Source organism: Monodelphis domestica, chromosome 1 (assembly GCF_027887165.1).
Source record: "Monodelphis domestica isolate mMonDom1 chromosome 1, mMonDom1.pri, whole genome shotgun sequence".
NCBI classification, from domain to species: Eukaryota; Metazoa; Chordata; class Mammalia; order Didelphimorphia; family Didelphidae; genus Monodelphis; species Monodelphis domestica.
Window position 1 is genome coordinate 203,372,898 of NC_077227.1, and position 21,291 is coordinate 203,394,188.

The 21,291-nt window shown below is 35.7% G+C and overlaps 1 protein-coding gene across 3 annotated transcripts in view; it reads right to left on the reverse strand.

The window, feature by feature from the left end:
* The window catches only part of PPP1R14D (protein phosphatase 1 regulatory inhibitor subunit 14D), a 61,373-nt gene that overhangs the window by 29,930 nt on the left and 10,152 nt on the right, over positions 1 to 21,291 (reverse strand). For all 3 annotated transcript variants that reach the window (XM_056810281.1, XM_056810280.1, XM_056810282.1), the window contains exon 2: positions 7,422 to 7,590. The gene's annotated coding sequence lies outside the window, so the exon portion shown is untranslated. The remainder of the gene's footprint in view (positions 1 to 7,421; positions 7,591 to 21,291) is intronic.

Sequence of the window (21,291 nt, forward strand, 5' to 3'; positions counted from 1 at the left end):
TGAACAAGTTGTGGCACATGATTGTGATGGAATGCTATTATGTTATAAGAAATAACCAATGGGATAGTTTCAGAAAAACCTGGGAAAACATCAATGAACTGATGCAAGAACCAGGGGGAACGCTGTGCACAGTAACAGCAGTATTGTTCCAACCATCAACTGTGAAAGGCTTAGCTACTCTGATCATGACAATGAGTCAAGCCAATCCCAAAGGAATCAATGAAAAATGCTATCCACCCCCAGAGAAAGAACTAATGGAGTCTGAATGCAGAGTGAAGCATATATTTTTAAACTTTATTATTCATTTTTTTTGGTCTATGTTTTCTTTTCCAATCTAGCTAATGTGGAAATGTTTTGCATGACTGCATATGAATAATCTATATCAAATTGCTTGTTTTCTTATGAAGGGGAAGGGGAAAGAGGAAGAAAGAAGAAGAGAATTTGGAACTCAAATTTTTTTGAAAAGAAGGTTTAAAATGAATATTTTTTAAAGACAAATGTTATTCTGAGAGGAGATCCATAGACTAGACTGACAAAGGGAATGCTGTTGTTCAGTTGTATCTAACTCTTCATGACTTCATCTGGAGTTTGTTTGTTTGTTTTGGTAAAGATGCTGGAGTGGTTTACAATTTCCTTTTCCAGTTCATTTTACAGAGGAGGAACTGACATGAACAGGGTTAAATGGCTTGCTCAAGGTCACATGTACTATCTGAGACCAGATTTGAACTCATAAAGACAAATCTTCCTGATTTCAGACCTAGCGCTCTTAAAGACTGTGCCACTTAGATGCTAAAGGGATGAATGACACCAAAAAGGTTAAAAAAAACAACAACAAACTAATCTAGAAGTATGTAAATCCCAAATTTATATGTCTGGCTTGTAAGAGATTACTAACACCCTCTTGCTTTGTCTACTTGTCCTAAATTAGTTCTTAAGTCCCTGGATTCAATATGAATCAAATATTTTAGTCTTTCTAGATCAAGAAATATGTTCTCTTATCTCCTGCTCCATGAGAAGCTGATAAGCTTTAAATAAAATATATATACACATTAGCATTTCTATTGAACAGTAGCTTTGTCATATTTCTTGACTTAATCTATAAAATAAATGCCTCTGAAGCCCAGAGATAAGTATTAGGGTCAGGAGGCAAAAATAACCCACATAGAATGGCTCTCTGTAAGTATAAGGAAGATATTGGAGTGGGAAGATGTTATCTGTTTTTGTCTCTAGTCTGGACTTGATCAACAGTGCAGGATTTGGCCCAGACATAGTTTGTGCTTGTGTTTGTGTTTGTGTTATGACCCTGCCTTAGGACTCCTTGTGGCTGTGCTCATCCATCAGCTATTTATCAAGGCACCCACCTTCTCCTTCCTGCTTGCTTCTTCCCATCTTATTTGCCTGACTTGGCTTCTACCTCTCTTACCCACAAGCCCCTACCCAAGATCAGAGTCAATGGCACACTAAGTAGTCTACTTTCAAGTCAAGTCTGAATTCCTCTGAAGTTTAGAGAACACTGGGAAGAAAATTTTGTGCCATTGGGCAATCCTGCCCCTGTTTTGCCTTCTTCCACCACTAAGTCTTTTGGTAGTGTTTCAAGAGATGAGCTACACAAATAAATATATATTTGTACAAGGATATGCTGAAGCCTTTGCATAAATGAATGCATCTTCATATGGTTCAGATATGTCCCCTTCAATACTCAAATTTCTACAGGCTTACACAAGTCTCCATTCATCAATGAGTTTGTCCAAGATAAGGGAGGTCAGGGACCCAAGATAAGCAGAGGGTAAGGGAGGGCACCAGGAGTGCCCTGAGCAGGAAGTAAAGTCTGTATTGTTTCTAAAAACAGGCTGGAAAAAAGTAAAAGTCTAAACATGGGAAACTATTCTACCCCTGTAACAGACAACCTTATCCAAAATATTTCTACCTTTTTGAAGGAGTTCATAAGTTATGAGTAACAGATGCCCCACTGTTAGTTTTCACAGATCATTCTAATCCCCTATATCATATTTATGAAGCATCTACTATGTGCACTGTTAGGCAATAGCAGTGCAAAGATGGATAAGACTCTCTCAAGAAGCTCACAGTCTAAAAGGGAAAGATAAGTATACAAATAATTCTGATGATTTTTAAATACTGAATTATTGATTCTATTTCCATAATATTTCTCACATTTGTCTTCTCTCTACTCATCTGGTCTTGAATTCAGTTGGTAATAGAAATTTATCTTTCCCAATAAGAAAGTGAGAGGTGAAATAGATGGGAGAAAGGAAGGATATGTGATAAAAGGAAAAGCAGATCAAAAAAGTAGACAGAAACAAAACAGACTTTAAAGAGGGACAGGATAAAAAGAGAATGATAAACAGAATTAAAATGGAGGGAAATTCATAGTTAATTATCATAATTATGAATGTGAATGGGATTAATTCACTCATTAAATGGAAGCTAATAGCAGACTGGAAGAGAGACCAGAATCCAACAATATGTTGTTTACAAGAATAACATTTGAAATAGAGACTTACAAAGTTAATATAAGGGGCTAGAACAGAATCTATTATGCTTCAGCTAAAGTAAAAAGGTATGGGTTGCCATCATAATCTCAGACAAAGCACAAGCAAAAAACAAAAAAAACAAAAACAAAAAAAAACAACCTAATTAAAAGGGATAAGCAGGAAAATACATCTTATTAAAAGGAAGTGGGTAAAAGAACAAATCATAGAAACAATTAGTAAGGTTATTAAAGAGAATGACAACTATGAGACAACATTCCAATTTTGTGAGATTTGGTCAAAGCAATACTTAAGGGAAATATTTATATCTCTAAATAAATCAATAAAAGAGGGAAAGAATAGATCAATGAATTGTATGTGCAATTTTTAAAAAACTAGAAAAATAATAAGTTAAAAATTCACAATTAAACACCAAAATGGAAATCCTGAAAATCAAAAGCAATATTAATAAAATCTGATGGTACTGAAATATTGTTGTGCTGAAAGGAATAATGACCTGGAAGAATTTCATGTCAACTAGAAAGACCTCCAGAAATTGATGCAGAGCAAAAGGAGCAGAACCAGGAGAACATTGTACACAGAGACTGATACATTATGGCACAATTGAATGTAATAGAATTTTCTACTATCAGCAATGACCCAGGACAATCTAGAGGAAATTATGAGAAAGAACACTATCCACATTCAGAGAAAGAACTGTGAAAACAGAAATGCAGAAGAAAAACGTATGATTGATCACGTAGCTTGGTAAGGATATGATTAGAGTTTTGATGTTAAAAGATCACTCTATTGCACATATGAATAACAAGGAAATGGGTTTTGAACAAAGATACATGTGTAACCCAGTGGAGCTGCTTGTCAGCTTTGGGAGGGAGGGAGGAAAAAAAGGGGGCGGGGATGATGAATCATATAACCATGAAAAAGTTTTCTAAATTAAAAAAGGGGGAAAATGAAAAGGGTGATGTATCACCAATGAAGATAAAATTAAAGGAATTATTAGGAATTATTTTGGCCAGCTATATACCAGTAAAGCTATTAGGTCTGTGTCACAAAGATATCAAAGAAAAAGGAAAAGAACCTATCTGTACAAAAATATTTATAGTAGCAATTATTCTGGTTAAACAACTGACTAAGTGAAATGGATGAATATTTACAAAAAATAAGCTGCCCAGATTAACAGAAGAAGAAATAGAATACTTAAATAACTTTATCTTGGAAAAAAATATATTAAATAAGCCATCAATGAGCTCCCTAAGGAAAAATTCCCAGATTCAGAAGAATTCACAACTGAATTCTACCAAACATTTAAGGAACAATTAATTACAATACTATATAAACTATTGGAAAAAATAGGAAAAGAACAAGTCCTACCAAATTCCTTTTATGACATAAATGTAGTTATTCTTTTAGAACCCTTATCTTCTATTTTAGAATCAATCCTGTGTATTGGTCTCAAGCCAGAAGAAGGATAAGGGTTAGGCAATGGCGGGGTTAAATGACTTGCTTAGGCTCACACAGCTTGGAAGTATCTGAGGTCAGGATCCCCATATCTAGGCCTGGGTCTTAATCTACTGAGCCACCTAATCAGTTTAGTTTTGATACCTAAACCAAGGAAAGCAAAAACAGAGAAATAAAATTATTAATCAATTTCCCTAATGAGTATTGATGCAAAAAATTTAAATAAAATATTAATAAGAAGATTATAGCAATATATAACAGAGATCATACACTGTGGCCAAGTGGAATTTATTCCAGGAATGTGGGACTGGTTCAATATTGGGAAAATTATAATTATCAACATAACTGACCACATCAGTAACAATAACTACAAAAATCATACAATTATATCAATAGAGAAAAAGCTTTTGTCAAAATATAAAATCAATTCCTTTGAAAAACAGTAGAAAGAATTGGATAAATGAGCCTTTCTTAAAATGATAAGTAGTATCTATCTAAAACCAAGAGGAAGCATTATCAATTAGAGGAATAAATCTAAAGCCTTCCCAATAAGATCAGAAGTAAAGCAAGGATGTCAATCATCATGATTCATTCAATATTGTTCTAGAGTTGCTAGCTATACAGTAAGGTAAGAAAAAGAAATTGAAGGGATAAAAATAAAAAATGAAGAAACAAAATTATCACTCTTTGCTGATGACATGATGGAATAATTGGAGATCCCTAGAAAATCAACTAAAAAACTAATTGAAAGAATTGACAACTTTAGCAAAGTTGCAAGATATAAGATAAATCCACAGAAATCATCAGCATTTCTATATACCACCAATAAAACCCAGCAGAAAGACATAGAAAGAGAAATTCCATTACAAATAACTACAAACAATTTAAAATACTTGGGAGTCTATCTGCCAATATAAACCCAGGGATTATATGGCACAATTACAAAACACTTTTCACATAAATAAAGACAGATCTAAACAATTGGACAAATATTAATTGCTCATGGCTATACTGAGCCCATGTAATAAAAATGACAATTCTCCCTAAGTTAATTTGCTTATTACCATGCCAAATGACCAAAAAACTATTTTATAGATCTGGGGAAAAAAGTAAAATTTATCTAGAAAAACAAAAGGCTGAGAATATCAAGGAAAATCAATGAAAAATAAATGTTAAGGAGGGTGGCAAAGCATTGCCAGATTTAAAACTATAGTAGAAAGTATTAATCATCAAAAAAAAATCTGGCACTGGCTAAGAAATGGAATACTAGGCCAGTGAAATAGATTGGGTATGTAATACATAGTAATAATTTATCATAGTTATAAATGATAAATCCAAAAATCCAAAGTTTTGGGAATAAGAGCTCAACATTTGACAAAAATTTCTGGAAAAACTGAAAAATGGTTCAACAAAACCTAGACATAAACCAACACCTCATCCATATCGTAAGATAAGGCCAAAATTGATAAATGCTTTCTATATAAAAAGTGATATCATGTTAATTAGAGGAAACTAGAAAAATGCACCTGTCAGATCTATGGGTAAGAGAAGAATTTATGACCAAACAAGAGATAGAGAGGATTATGAGAAGTAAAATAGTTACCTTGAATTGAAAAGGTTTTTTGCACAAACAACCCTAATGCAACCAAAATTAGAAGAAAAATAGGAAACAAGGGAAAATTTTAGCGCAAATTTATCTGATAAAGGCCTCATTTCTTAAATACATGGGGAACTGAAGCAAATTTATAAAAATATGAACTATTATCCAACTGACAAATGATCAGAGGATATAAATCAAATCCATCAAGTCACATGGGAAAATGCTCTAAATTATTACTGATTAGAGAAATTAAAATTAAAACAACGCAGGATACTACCTTAAACCTATCTGATTGACTAACATGACAGAAAAGGAAAACAAAAAAAGCTGGAGGAGTTGTGGGAAAATAGGGACACTGGTGCACTGTTGGTGAACTAGTCTAAACATTCTGGAGAGCAATTTAGAACTATGCCCAAAGGGCTACAAAACTGTGCATACCCTTTGACCCAATGATATCACTACTGGGTCTATATCCCAAAGAAATCAAAGAAAAGGGAAAAGGACCTATTTAAACAAAAATATTTATAGCTGCTCTTTTTTGTGGTTGCAAAGAACTGGAAACTGGGAGAAAACCCATCAACTAGGGAATGGCTAAACAGGTTGTGGTAAATGATTGTGATGAAATACTGTTGCTATAAGGAATGACAAGCAGGATGGTTTTAGAAAAACCTGGGAAGACTTATATGAACTCAATCAAAGTGAAGTGAGGAGGACCAGAACATTGTACACAGTAACAGCAATATTGTAACAATAATCAACCATGAAAGACTTGGCTACACTGATCAAGACAATAATCCAAGACAGTTCCAAAGGACCCATGATGAAAGATCCTGCTGTGGGGTGGGATAGGGTCTTGGAGGTGGGACAGTGTCGGTGAAATGATGGATGGGACACAGCTTTCACATTCAACCTGCAGCACAGGTTTCACAGGATAAACTGCTCCACTTTGGCTGAGGCCTGGCTTTATTTTATACCCTTATGATCACACATCTACAACATACATGTTTCCATGGAACCTAACAACAGACAGGAAGCCTAGGGAGATAGTCAATGAAACATTGTTGCTAAGTGCAGGATCAGAGGGTAGAATCAACATGACCCAGATATAGGTTAGGGAATTCAGAGCACAGATTTGCCAGAAGTTTTTATGCCTGGAAAAGAGGGTCCTATCTAAGTGGGTATATAAGAATCCTTATGTTTAATTTTGTAAGTGGGTTCTCCTGGTAATATCCTAGGGGGCACAGTGGGATATCTGTATTAACCCTGCAAGCATGTTGCTTCCATCTATTTCTCCTGGGGCTAAGTAAGAATAATAATCATGGCAATTCCAATAATAAGGGGATGTTAATAATGAAAGTCACTTAGGGGGATTTTAGTGGATGTTTCCATCCTTCCTGGAGGGCTGCTTTGCAGTCCTCGGTTTCCACGTGGACCATGGTCTTTGATGGCTCCCAGCAAGATCCTATCCACCTCCAGAGAGAGAACTGATGAACTCTGAATGCAGATTGAAGTGTACTTTTTTCACTTTGTTTTTATAGCTTTATTTTGTTTATTTTTTCTTTTGCAATGTGGCTAATATGGAAGTATATTTTGAGTAATTTAACACTCATAACCAATATCAAAGAGGGAGCAGAGACAGAAGGGAAGGAGAGAATTCAGAACTCAAAAGAATTTTTTAAATTATTGTTATATGCAATTGAGAAATATTTCATGAAAGAAAGGAAAATAAAGAAAATAAAAATGATTCATTGATACTCTTATAAAAAAAAACCCCATCACTGTTATTTACCAAGGATTCCTGTCATCACACACCAGAACTTTATTTTCAAGTAAAACTAACACATTGGTCTTACCTGAAAATGATTGCCTCATGCTTTTTCCATTGTCCATCACTTCTTGGAAAGTGCATTAATCAGAGTTCTGAAGTCTTTCAACATTGTCTTTGTTTATGTTATTGTGTAAATCACTATCCAGGCTTTATATCTTCTGGAGTTTCTCAGAATTCTTCATATTTGTCATTTCCTAAGGTGCCACAACATTACATTACATTATTCTACCACAATTTGTTTAATTTTTGTTGAATACACAGTTTGTTTCCATTTTTTTCTATTACAAATTGAATCAAATATCTTTGCACAAAGAGATCTTTTTTCTTACCAATAAGTTGTGAGATTGATGGGTCAATGGATGTGAACAATTTTGTAACTTTTCTTTCATGATAACAAACTGTTTCCTAAAATAGTTGGATTAATTCCAGGTTCTAGCAGCAGGCATCTCTAACTTTTTTGGTATCCTTGAAAACATTGAAGTTTTCTGCCTTTTATCATATTTCCAGTTTGAAAGGTACAAAGAGATGCCTGAATTGTTTTAATTTTTTTTTCTGATTATTAGCAATTTTAAGGTGGCTTTCTATAGTTTTCACTTCTTTTGAGAATTATTTATATCCTTTGTCCACTTACCAATTGGAGAATAGCTTTTAGTCTCATTGTTTTAGGTAAACTGTGTGTAAATTTATATATCAAATCCTCATCAGTGATGTTTGTGCAAAGATTTCCCCCCAACCTTTCCTTTTATTTTAACTCCATTTATTTTATTTATGTAAAATCTTTTCTTATTTTTATATAACTAAAGAAAACTCTCTAAGACTATCCCTTACAAAATTACAGTTATTTTCATTACAATATTTCTCCTAAGAAAATATAAATTATTGAGGGCAAGAAATATGTTTTACTGTGTCTTCCTTCTTACCCTCCAGCAACTAGAAGAGTACCTTGCACTTAATAGGCATCTAATAAAGTTTGTCCAATGAGTGCATTGGTGAATGCTTCAATACTGCAAGGATTTGTGACTTCATTGAAGTGGTTCTTCCTTCCATTAACAGATTATATCCTCTACCCTCCTGGAGATGGGTTTTTTTTATTGCAATGATCAATGTTGGTTTGGCCTGATGATTGTGACAGAGACATGAGAGAGAGAGATTTTGCAGGACTTGTGGACCAAGATGCAGGGCTGGAGATCTAGCTCTAGATGTCTGTCAAGACAAGATTCCAACGGAATGTCCCTGGTTGTTGGCAGTTTGAGCTGACAGGGGGGAGGGTTTTTTTTGGACTTTGTCTCTGACTGGGAAACACTCTTTCCTTGGAGGTTTGAAGCTGGCTGAAAGGACCCTGAGGGGGCTGACTTGGCTTTTGGACTTGGTCTCTGACTGGGAGATACACTCTCTCTCCCTGGAGGTTTGAAGCTGGCTGAAAGACTTTTTTGAGGCTGGTTTTATTTTTTTGTTTGTTTGTTTTTTGTTTTCTCTGACTGAGCAGTGGAAATTGACACTGAGAAGAAAAACTTAGCTTTTGGCGATTTGGTCTCTGTTCTCTCTGGCTTGGAGCAGTGGAAGCAGGAGAAGCTTTTGAGTTGGTGGTCTAAAAGAGAGTTGAGCTGGCCAGGAGAAAAGGAGAGACTTTGAACTTTGTTTCTTTCTGGGGTTAAGCTGAGAGATCTGGCTGATTTGTGAAGAAGAAGATTTTTGAACTGCTATTGTCCTCCATCTTTCTAACTGTCTAAGAGTCACACTTGTGACTCCCCAAACCCTCAATTTTATCTCATTTAGATTAGGGAAATTCCTCATCCCTCTTATCTCAGTTTCCCATCCTGTTATCCCAATAAACCCTTTGACTGAGAAAAAAACTAGAGTATCATTATAGTTCAACTCAGGAGGGAGAGGGAAGGAGCCAAAGGCTTCAAGAAGATCTGGGAGGTGAGGGAGGCAAAAGGGAGAGGTTGATTAAGGGAGGGAGTAAGGGAGGAAGGGGGTTAGGAAATATTGCTCCATCAGCAATCAGTAGGGATCAATAGGCAGAAACCCCAGAGCAAATCCCAGAAGAGTCCCTTATAAGTAGTCCCCTGAATACCAGTGTCCCTGTATGGTGGCATCCCTGTCCCCCAGCATTTCTTGTTTCTACCTCCATTAAATAAGCAGCCTCAGGTCCCTGTAGGCAGCCCTCTCTAATTATAGCCAGCCAGAGAACAGCAGTCATTGCTGAAGAAACAGGTTCCCCTCAGTTCACCTTCTCCATTTCAAACAGTAAATAGTTTCCAGTCAGTTGAAGTATATTTCCTTTCTATAAAGATCTGGGAGGTGATGCATGGTGATGTCACATATTTTACTTGATGAGACTGCTTTGTTGTTTTTGCTATAAGGGAGGATTCAAGATATATATGATGCAGGAAGGAATATATCATTTTGTACATTAAAATTTTTAAAAATCATATGTATAAACAATTTTTGACAATTGTTATCTGATGTTTTGTGATTCAGATCCTGTCCTTCCCTCCCTCCTTCCTTCCCTCCCCAAGGTAGTAAATAGTCTCATATAGATTATACTAGTGCTGTCAAGTAATACATATTTCCACATTTCTTATGTTGTGACAGAAGACATATCACACATGTAATAAAAACACATGAAGAAAATAAAGCAAAAGATGGTGTGCTTTGATCGGCAATCAGACTCCAACAGTTCCTTTTTTGGCTGATAGCATTTTTGATCATGAGTCCCTGGAATTATCTTGGAAACTTGCTTTGCTGATAATAGCTAAGTTGCTCATGGTTGATTATCATACATTATTACTGTTGCCGTATACAGTGTTCTCCTGGTTCTGCTCACTTCACTTTGCATCAATTTATATGTTTTTCTGTACTGATCCTGTTAACCATTTCTTATAGTACAATAGTATTCCATTACAACCATATACTATTACTTGTTCAGTCATTCCCCAATTGATGGATATCTTCTTAGTTTCCAATTCTTCATCACTACAAAAAGATGAAATAAAAACTGCTAAAAATATTTTTGTACAAGTATCCTCCTCTCTTTGATCTCTTTGGGATATCATAGACCCAGGAGTGGTATGGCTAGGTCAAAAGTAATGTATAATTTTATGGTCTCTTGGTTGTGGTTCAACACTGAATCAGTTCACAGTTCTACCAACAGTATATTAGGGTCCCAATTTTACCACATCCCATCCAACATTTATCATTTTCCTCTTGGGCATATTAGCCAATATGATAGGTGGAAGGTGGAACCTCACTTATTTTAATTTGCATTTCTCTAATCAATAATGATTTAGAATATTTTTATATGACTACCAAGAGTTTTAATTTCTACATCTGAGAACTGCCTGTTTATATCTTTTGATCATTTATCAACTGGAAAATGAAGAAGTATAACAAGAAATCAAAAGGAGTTAGTTAGGTGGCTTAGTGTATAGAGGACCAGGTCCAGGGATGGGACGTCCTGGGTTCAAATTTGACCTCAGACAGTTCCTAGCTGTGTGAACCTGGTCAAGTCACTCAATCCCCATTGCCTAACTCTTCATGCTCTTCTGTCTTGGAACACAGTATTAATTCTAAGATGGAAGGTAAGGGTATTTAAAAAAAGAAAAAAAGGAATTGATAAAACTTTTTTAAAAAGTTGTTAATTCTGACAAAGGACTAATTACTCAAATTTATAAGCAGATAAATCAATTGTACAAAAAAGCAAGCCATTCCCCAATTGATAAATGGGCAAGGGACATGAATAGGCAATTTTTAGATAAAGAAATAAAAAATATCAATAAGCACATGAAAAAGTGTTCTAAATCTCATAATTAGAGAAATGCAAATCAAAACAATTCTGAGGTATCACCTCACACCTAGCAGATTGGCTAAAATGACAACACAGGAAAGTAATGAATGCTGGAGGTGATGTGGCAAAGGCTAGACATTAATTCATTGCTGGTGGAGTTGTGAATTGATCCAACTATTCTGGAGGGCAATTTGGAATTATGCCCAAAGGGTGCTAAAAGACTGTCTGCCCTTTGATCCAGCCATAGTATTTCTGGATTTGTATCCCCAAAGAGATCATAGGAGGAAAGACTTATACAAAAATATTTATAGCCATACTCTTTGTGGTGGCAAAAATTGGAAAATGTGGGGATGCCCTTCAATTGGGGAATGGTTGAACAAATTGTGGTATATGTTGGTAATGGATTACTATTGTGCTCAAAGGAATAATGTACTGGAGGAATTCCATGGAGACTGGAACAACCTCCAGGAATTGATGCAGAGTGAAAGGAGCAGAACCAGGAGAACATTATACACAGAGACTGATACACGTGGCACAATCGAATGTAATGGACTTCTCTACTAGCAGCAATGCAGTGACCCAGGACAATTCTGAGGGACTTATGAGAAAGAACACCATCCACATTCAGAGGAAGAACTGTGGGAATAGAAACACAGAAGAAAAACAACTGCTTGATCAGATGAGTCGATGGGGATATGAGTGAGGACATAGACTCTAAGTGATCACCCTGGCGTAATTATCAATAATAGGGAAATAGGTCTTGATCAATGATACATGTAAAACCCAGTGGAATTGTGTGTGTGGAGGGGAGGGAAAGAACATGAATCATGTAACCATGGGAAAATATTCTAAATTAATTAATTGAATAAAATTTTTCAATTAAAAAAATAGAGTTGTTAATCACAAAACAATCAGGCTATGGTGAACCTGATAATGAATCCCCCTAAACTTGGCTAGGTTGATCTGGACATACAATCTGTCACTGGTCTTGAACTAAAAGCCTTCCCACTTCTACACAAACAAAATTAATACATCTAAGTTAAGAAGGTCAGTATTTGAATAGTACTTGCCTGGACAGAACATCTAGAAGGGAGATGGATAATTATGAGGTTTCCAAGGAAAATTCTTTTACGGTTAGTGAAGTGAACAGCATGAGTCCATAGAAAGTGTAATTGGCAATAATGCTTAGCAACGCCACAAAGTGAATCAGTGGACCACAAATGTACTGGAACAAATTTTAAGTCAACTTACCAAGCTGAAGAAACTATTTAAATACCGCAAGGCCACTGTATCTGCTGATTCAGTATCCAATGATTCACTTACACAAAGTTAACCACACAGAGAAAACAAAATGGATTTACTTGAGACAGAGTTGCACAAAATTGTCAGCCTCAGTCTTTCCTTCAGAGTCATGGAAGTCCATTGGTAAGACAAAAACCAAGATGGCTGGTGATGGCCCAGGAGGTAGTGGATGACCTTGGCCACTGATACTGACCAAGCTCTAAGCCCTCCACAGCATCTGTTTTAGTTACCTTCATGGCCATCGGAACAAATTGTTCTCATCCACCCATTGCTCTCTTAGAAAGTTTCCCCATGCTTGGGGTGGACACTCCCTCGTATTCACCAATGGACTTGAGGCCTGTTGGTTACCCTCAACCTGGTTTAGCCCATCTGCCAGGATGTTTTACCTGGGTGTGGCTGCTTTCTTTGAGCCACAAATGAGAACTGAGTGCCAGCTGGACCCCACAGGTGGATGATCAACCCTGAAAAGGGCTCAGCAAGCCCTCACACCAGAGATATTAGTCCTCCTTGGACACCCATACACCCAAGAGAGCATACTACTGTATAACAATCTATAATTACTGAATTTTTACTGAATTTAATGTTGGTAATGTCTCACTGTGTGTTTAACTTATCAATTAAACTCTATTATGCATATGTGTGTACAAGAAAGCCACGTTAAACATAAAATCAGCAGGTGTTTGTTTATATCCAGGGTTTCAGCCATCTGAAGTAGTTCTTGGAACATGTCCCTCATGGATGCCGGGGCCCTAAGGTACGCTGTGTTTAGAGAACTAGACCGCCAATACTATAGCAAGTTCTTGCTTTGGGGATGACATTAGACATGGAAGCTGCATTATGTGAGGTGACAATAAGACCACATACTGTGCACTCAGTACCTTTGAGCTGTCACTTTAACTTCCTTGAAATGGTATAGCCTTCTGAATTTTTTTTTAACATAGAAATGTGCCTTATACATTCTCTCCACTAATCATGACTTCCATGAAATGTCAGGAAAAAATCCAGAAAAGACCAACTGTTACATGAGTCTCATGCTTTATTCCTCATAATTTGACATCCAGAATTGTTGCTTTATCATGATTCTTTAATACCTCCAGTATTCAGAGGTGCTAAAAAGTAAAATTGGCCATTTTGATACTTTTTCTAATTTCTGGAACAATGTAACACATTTTCAAAACACAAACTTCTGACTTTATATTTTTCTTAGTAGTATGATAGATTACCAAAGTTTTATTTTTCTTGTTTGTTTTTTTAAACCTTTACCTTCCATCTTAGAATCAATATTGCATATTGGTTCCAAGGCAGAAGTGTAAGAGCTAAGCAATGCTGATTAGGTGACTTGCCCAGGGTCACACAACTGGAAAATATTTGAACCTAGGCCCTCCTGTCTCTAGGTCTGGCTCTCAATCCACTGAGTCACTCAGCTGCCCTCTTAAAATTGTTGGGTTTTTTTTAAAGGTCAAAAAATAGAAAAAAATCTATCAGACTTCTTAGGCAGGGGTTCGATATCCAGGATACATGACGTATATTTACCTAAGACATCTGACCTCTTTAGTATTGATGAAATGTCATCAAAAATCATTTTTCAATAGATAAGTGTGCAAAGGATATGAACAAACAGTTTTCAAGGGAATTGCAAACTAATAGCAATTATGTGAAAAAATGCACTAATTACTAATGAGAAAAATATAAATCAAAATAGCCTTCTCTAGTTTACATAGAACAAGCATGGTCCTAAAGAAGAAATCTAAGAAGATACTGCCTTCCTCCAATTCTCCTGCAGAGGCAGAAGGCCCATGAGGGTGAAATGTCGCATATATTTTTAGACTTCTTTGGTTTATTGATTGGTATTCACAATATTTTAAATTTTCCTCTTTTTCTTGGTTTCTTAAATTTATTGTTGTTATACAGTTTGACTGTCTGGAAAGGAACCCAGGAAGGAATGAAGAGAGGAAATTGAGGCAATGTAAAAATAAAAAGGGCAGCTAGGTGCTGACGTGGATAGAGGGCTAGACCTGGAGTCAGGAAGACTCATGTCCTTGAGTTCAAATCTGGCCTCAGACACTAGTTGTGTGACCCTAGGAAGCTACTTGACCTTGTTTGCCTTAAGTTACTCTTCTGTAAAATGAGCTCAAGAAGGCAATAGTAAACCTCTCTATCATCTTTGCCAACAAAACCCTAAAAGAGATCATGAAGAGTTGGGCACAACTGAAAATGACTGAATGATGACCACAACAATCACAAAAGATAACAACAATTTTCTTAAAGCCTTTCTGGCTTAGTAAAACCTGCTTGCATTCCTCTGGTATAATCTCTAAGAACCCCGGGTCAGCTCTAAATCATAATGAGGCGCCCCAGAAGTGAATTGGCCAGCTAAATTATTCATATTGATGTTCCCTCTTGATGAACAAGAATATCTGTGAAACAGTGAAAGTCATAAATGAAACTGTAAGCCACGAAATGAAGTTTTTCTCTATGCAAAGTTCAGTAACCCATAGTAGGACAGGAATAGTCAGAACTTGGATGTTGCTCCTAATAGCACTATGCTTGAGTAGCTGAGCTAATTAGTCAAATTAGCTTTCCCTAATCTTTTAGTATAATAGCTGCCATTCCCATTCAGTCATTCAACAAACATTTATTAAGCATCTGCAATGAGCCTGGGCACTGCAAGACAGTAAGGATACCCAGATCAAATAGTTCCTGCCTTCGAGGAGCTTATTTTCTTTTGGGGGGAAATAAACATGAAATAGCATGAGCAAAGAAAACAAAGATAAATCCAACCCATTCTGGAAGTGGGGAGAAGAGAGACATAAGATGATCTTTGAAGGAAGTCAGGGATTCTTACAGGTCACGTGAGAGAAGGAGTCCATTCTAGGCATAGGAAATAACCTTTGCAAAGATGACAATGCAGACACAGAAAGAAGACTAAAGCATGTTACAGAATTGGATTTTTTCCTTTTTTTTTTAAACCTTACCTTCTGTCTTAAAATTGATACTAAGTATAGTAAGATGAGCCATAAGGGTTTGGCAATAGTGGTTAAGTGACTTGCCTGGAGTCACACAACCATTACTCAATAGCTGCTCACAATTGAACTGATGCTGATTTAAAACAAAAAATTTTAATTGCCTAGGCCTTGCTGCTCTTCTCTTTTAGAATTGATGTTAAGACAGAAGGAAAGAGACTGAATTTTTGTTTTGTTTGTTTGTAAAAACCCTTACCTTTTGTCTTGGGGTCAATACTGTGTATTGGCTCCAAGGCAGAAGAGTGGTAAGGGCTAGGCAATGAGGGTCAAGTGACTTGCCCAGGGTGACACAGCTGGGAAGTGTCTGAGGCCTAGATTTGAACCTAGGACCTCCTGTCTCTAGGCCTGACTCTCAATCCACTGAGCAACCCAGCTACCCCCTTGTTTGTTTTTTTAAGTCATTTGTGCTGTAAGAATTTGGCTCCGATCAGAAGGGAAACAACAAATTGGGAAAAAATCTTCATAAAAACCTCTGACAAAGGTTTAATTACTCAAATTTATAAAGAGCTAAATCAATTGTACAAAAAATCAAGCCATTCTCCAATTGATAAATGGGCAAGGGACATGAACAGGCAGTTCTCAGCCAAAGAAATCAAAACTATTAATAAGCACATGAAAAAGTCTTCTGAATCTCTTATAATCAGAGAGATGCAAATCAAAACAACTCTGAGGTATCACCTCACACCTAGCAGATTGGTCAACATGACAGCTATGGAAAGTAATGAATGCTGGAGGGGATGTGACAAAATAGGGACATTAATGCATTGCTGATGGAGTTGTGAACTGATCCAACCATTCTGGAGGGCAATTTGGAACTATGCCCAAAGGGCAATAAAAGAATGTCTGCCCTTTGATCCAGCCATAGCACTGCTGGGTTTGTACCCCAAAGAGATAATAAGGGAAAAGACCTGTACAAGAATATTCATAGCTGCGCTCTTTGTGGTGGCCAAAAATTGGAAAATGAGGTGATGCCCTTCAATTGGGGAATGGCTGAACAAATTGTGGTATCCGTTGGTGATAGAATACTATTGTGCAAAAAGGAACAATAAAGTGGAGGAATTCCATGGAGACTGGAACAACCTCCAGGAAGTGATGCAGAGCGAGAGGAGCAGAACCAGGAGAACATTGTACACAGAGACTGATACACTGTGGTATAATCGAACGTAATGGACTTCTCCATTAGTGGTGGTGTAATGTCCCTGAACAATCTGCAGGGATCTAGGAGAAAAAACACTATCCACAAGCAGAGGACAAACTGTGGGAGTAGAAACACCAAGGAAAAGCAACTGCTTGACTACAGGGGTTGAGGGGACATGACAGAGGAGAGACTCTAAATGAACACTCTAATGCAAATACTAACAACATGGCAATGGGTTTGAATCAAGAACACAGGTGATACCCAGTGGAATCATGCGTTGGCTGGGGGGGGGGGGGGAGGAAAAGAAAATGATCTTTGTCTCTAATGAATAATGCTTGGAAATGATCAAATAAAATATTTTTTTAAAAAAAGAATTTGGCTCTGAAGGTATTGTCCTGTCATCTTTTCTCTTCAATTTAGAAAAAAGAAGTTATCAGAAAAAAAAAGGAGTAAAATACCTTGAGAAAAAATACCACTCCAGGCTTCTGAATGATTTGGCAGAATTTAATTGCCCAGAAATTAGAATCAAAATTATCTCTTTTTTAAGTGTTATATTTATTTTAATAACAAATTTACACATAAGTTATCCAAAGTTATTGATTCATGTTGTCTCCCTTCCCTCTTTACTCCCCTCCTCAGGGATTGACAAGCAATGCAATCTGGGTTGTATATGCATTACCACACAAAACATATGCCCATATTATTCATTTTTGTAAATGATTATAAAACCAAGCCCCTAAACATATACCCAAACAAACAAGTAATAAATCGTTTGTTTTCATCTGCATTCTGACTCCACCAGTTCTTTCTCTGGAGGTGAAGAACATTCTTTGTCTGAAGTCCCTCAGAATTGCCCTGGATCTTTGTATTGCTCAGAGTAGCTAAGGCTATCACATTTGATCATTCTACAATATTGCTATTACTGTGTACACTGTTCTGGTTTTGCTTATTTCACTTTGCATCAGTTCACGTAGGTCTTTGCAGCTCTTGCTGAAATCATCCTGTTTATCATTCCTTAAAGCACAAAAGTAATTCCATCACCATTATATACCACAATAGAAAACAAAATTATCTAAAAGGAATTAAAATACACAATTTGTTTGGAAGTTAAGTAAGATAAATTTACAAAAATGCTTAGGAAAATAGAAAATGTTTAAAATTCAGTTCTGTATACAGTGGTATACTCCTCTAGAATCTTGGTGAATGACTTCAATGTCTCATTCCCAAACACTTATCAGAATTTCCAGCAAGAGCCAATTTATTGGGGGGGGGGGTAAGAGGAAGCAGAAAAAAGCTCAAGATTTTAGAAAATATGAAAGTATTTCTGGCAGAAAGTTTAAGGAAATTTTTAGAAAGTGTATAGCAAGAGAAATTGTCTTGCCTATAGATGTCACTTGGAGAAATGCTGGTCTTGGGAGGTCGCTCAGTGAATTGAGAGCCAGATTTAGGGATGGGAAGTCCTGGGTTCAAATGTTACCTCTGACAGTTCTTAGTTGTATGAACCTGGGGGAGTTGCTTAACTCCAACTTCCTTCCCCTCACCATCTTTCTGCCTTAGAATTGGTTCTAAGATGGAAGGTAAAGATTATTGTGTTTTGTTTTGGTTTTTTGTTTGTTTGTTTTTGTTTTTAAGGAAAAAGAAATGCTTGTTTTCTTCTCAAAGAGTTTCAATTACTTTTGAGATTTCTTGTAATTTCCAAGCTTAACCAGAAATACTGGTATTCTTGTGGAGTTGGAGAAGTACCTTAAATCACATAGAAACCTTTAAAATTGAGTCATTTAAAATCTGAATTTAGATTGGATTTTGATCAAGTAGTTGAGGCAATTATTCTAGTATGCCTGTAGATTTGAGAAAATAGCTGGAATTATGTAACAACCTTTAAAATTGAATAGTTGAAAATTTGGATTTATATTGAGTTTTGATAATTAATTAGAAGCAATTATTATTTTGCTTTGGGCTCTGAATAATAACAGCTGCTGCTACAGGTTTGTAGAGGTGAGAGCCAATATGATACCTACCTCATACTGGTTTCTGAATAGAATGAGTAATGAATGCCAAAATGGGTAGATTGTTGAAATGGCATTTCTGTATGATTTGGACATACATTCAACTTAATTATGAGACCAACAATAAGTCTTATTTCATGCTTATGTTACAAGTCTGTTTTATGTTAGTGCTGTGTTAATTCTTTTTGTGTATTGTGATTCTGGAAATTATTATATAAAAGTGCCATTGATTTTGGGAATGGTATTAAGTGAGATGCTTTTATAACATTAAGAAATTAAATCCCTTTTGTTCTGAATGCTGATTTATTTATGAATTAAAATCACTGCTAGTAGAGATCTTTTTCTGGAATAATGATAGCTAGCATTTATAAAATGCTGTAAGTTTTTTGAAATGCTTTAAAAATATAATCTCAATACAGCTAATGTGAAAATATGTTTTGTATGACTTCATATGTAAATCTTATTTCTTGACTTTTCAATAAGTGGGGAAGGAGTAAATGGAGGGAAACAACTTGGAACTGAAAATACAGTTTTTAAAAGTTAAATTTTTAAAATATTATTCTTGTTTAATTCTCACAACAATCCTGGGATATAGGTTGTATTATTATTCTTGCTTTACAGATGAGGAAATTGAGGTATAGAATGATTAAGTGATTTATCCAGGGTCACCCACTCAAGTCTTTCTGACTTCAAGTCTAGTTCTCTATCCCCTGTGATATACTTCAAGTCGAGTACTCTGTCCCCTGTGACATCTATATTCTGCAATATTCAGAGCTCTTCTGGTTAATGATTGTCTTGGGTATTCAATTTGTGAAAGAGTTAATTTGCTTTGGACAAACAGTAGAGCAGATGGTGGGAAGTTGGAATTGCTATCAGAAAGCATAATTTGAAAACAGTAAAAGTTTGAAAGAGCTGGGAATAATTGGAACATAATCAAAATGTAAAATGGATTTTGTTCTTTATTTAAGTAATAAATTTGGTGATTATTCCATAGAAATTCAAATCCCACTGCCAGAGTCTATTCAGATGACTATTCTTTAAGGCAATTAAATTTATATTAATGGATATTGGCCATTGGGTAATTTAGAACCCCTACCAATTTGCAGATCCCATATTGATGATGTGATAAATTTCTGTTCCATAGAAATTCCAAGCCCATTGCAGAAGTCTACTCAGATTCTTTGAGACAGTTAAATTTGTTTTAATGGATGTAAGTGATTGGATAATTTCCAACCACTGCCATTTGCTTTCAGATATCATCTCAAAAAGATGTGAGTGAACAAGCAAGAATGTACCAAACACCATGCTAAGTGCTAGCTGAAGACAGGGAAAAACCAATCTCTGCTCTCCAGGAACTCAGAGTTGAATGGTGGAGGCAATATGCAAACATCTCTATACAAAAAAGGATATATTTGCACATATATAATATCTTTTTATATAAGTACACATAATAAATTGCAGATCCAAAAAACCTAGAGGAAAGGCATTAGTTTTAAGGTAGATTGGAAAGGTTTCTGGCAGAAGATGAATTTTAACTGAAACTTGAAGAAAGGCAAAGAAGCCAAAAAGCAGAGATGAGGAAGGAGAGAATTCCAGGCATAGAGGATAACCAGTGAAAATTAATGAATGACAAGAAATTCAAATGATAAATGTTGGAAGGTCTGTGGGAAGACTGGCACAATAATGTCATAGTAATGGACCTGTGAATGGGTACAACCATTCTAAAAAGCAATTTGGAATTATACACAAAAAGTCATAAACAGTGCATATCTTTTTGCATATCTATACTCCTGTTGGGCCTATATCCATGAATAAAATAATAATGTTCAAAATTATTTGTAGCAACTCTTTTTGTAGTGACAAAAAAAAACAACAACTGATAACTAAAAAGATGCCCATCAAGTGAAGAATGAAGCGGTACACATCAAAATAATCTGGTATTGGCTATGAAATAGAAGAGTGGATCAATAGAATAGATTAGGGTAAATGACCTCAGCAAGTTAGTGTTTCATAAACCCAAAGATCTCAAGTTTGGGAATAAGAACTCACCATTTGACAAAAACTACTGGAAAAATTAGAAAAGAGTTTGGCAAAAATTTGACACAGATTAATATCTCACACCTTATACCAAGATTATATCAAAATGGGTATATGTTTTAGTCATAAAGGGTGATATCATGAGTAAATTAGGGTAACATAAATTGTTTACCTTTCAGATTTATGGAGAAGGGATGAATTTATGCCCAAACAATAGAGAGAGAACATTATAAGATGTAAAATGAATAATTTTGATCATATGAAATTTAAAAGGTTTTATACAAAGACAATGCAACCAATATTAGAAGACAAACAGCAAAGTAGGGGGAAACTTTAACATATCTCTCTTATTAAGGTCTCATCTCTCAAATATATAAAGAACTAAATCAAATTTAAAAGAATACAAATCATTCCCCAATTGATAAATAGTCAAAAGAAATGGAATAAGCAGTTTTCAGAAAAAGAAATCAAAGTTATCAATAATCATATGAACAAATGTTCTAAAACCCTCTTGATTAGAGAAATGCAAATTAAAACAACTCTGAGGTACTATCTCACACTTATCAGATTGGCCAAAATGAAAGTAAAGGGAAATGATA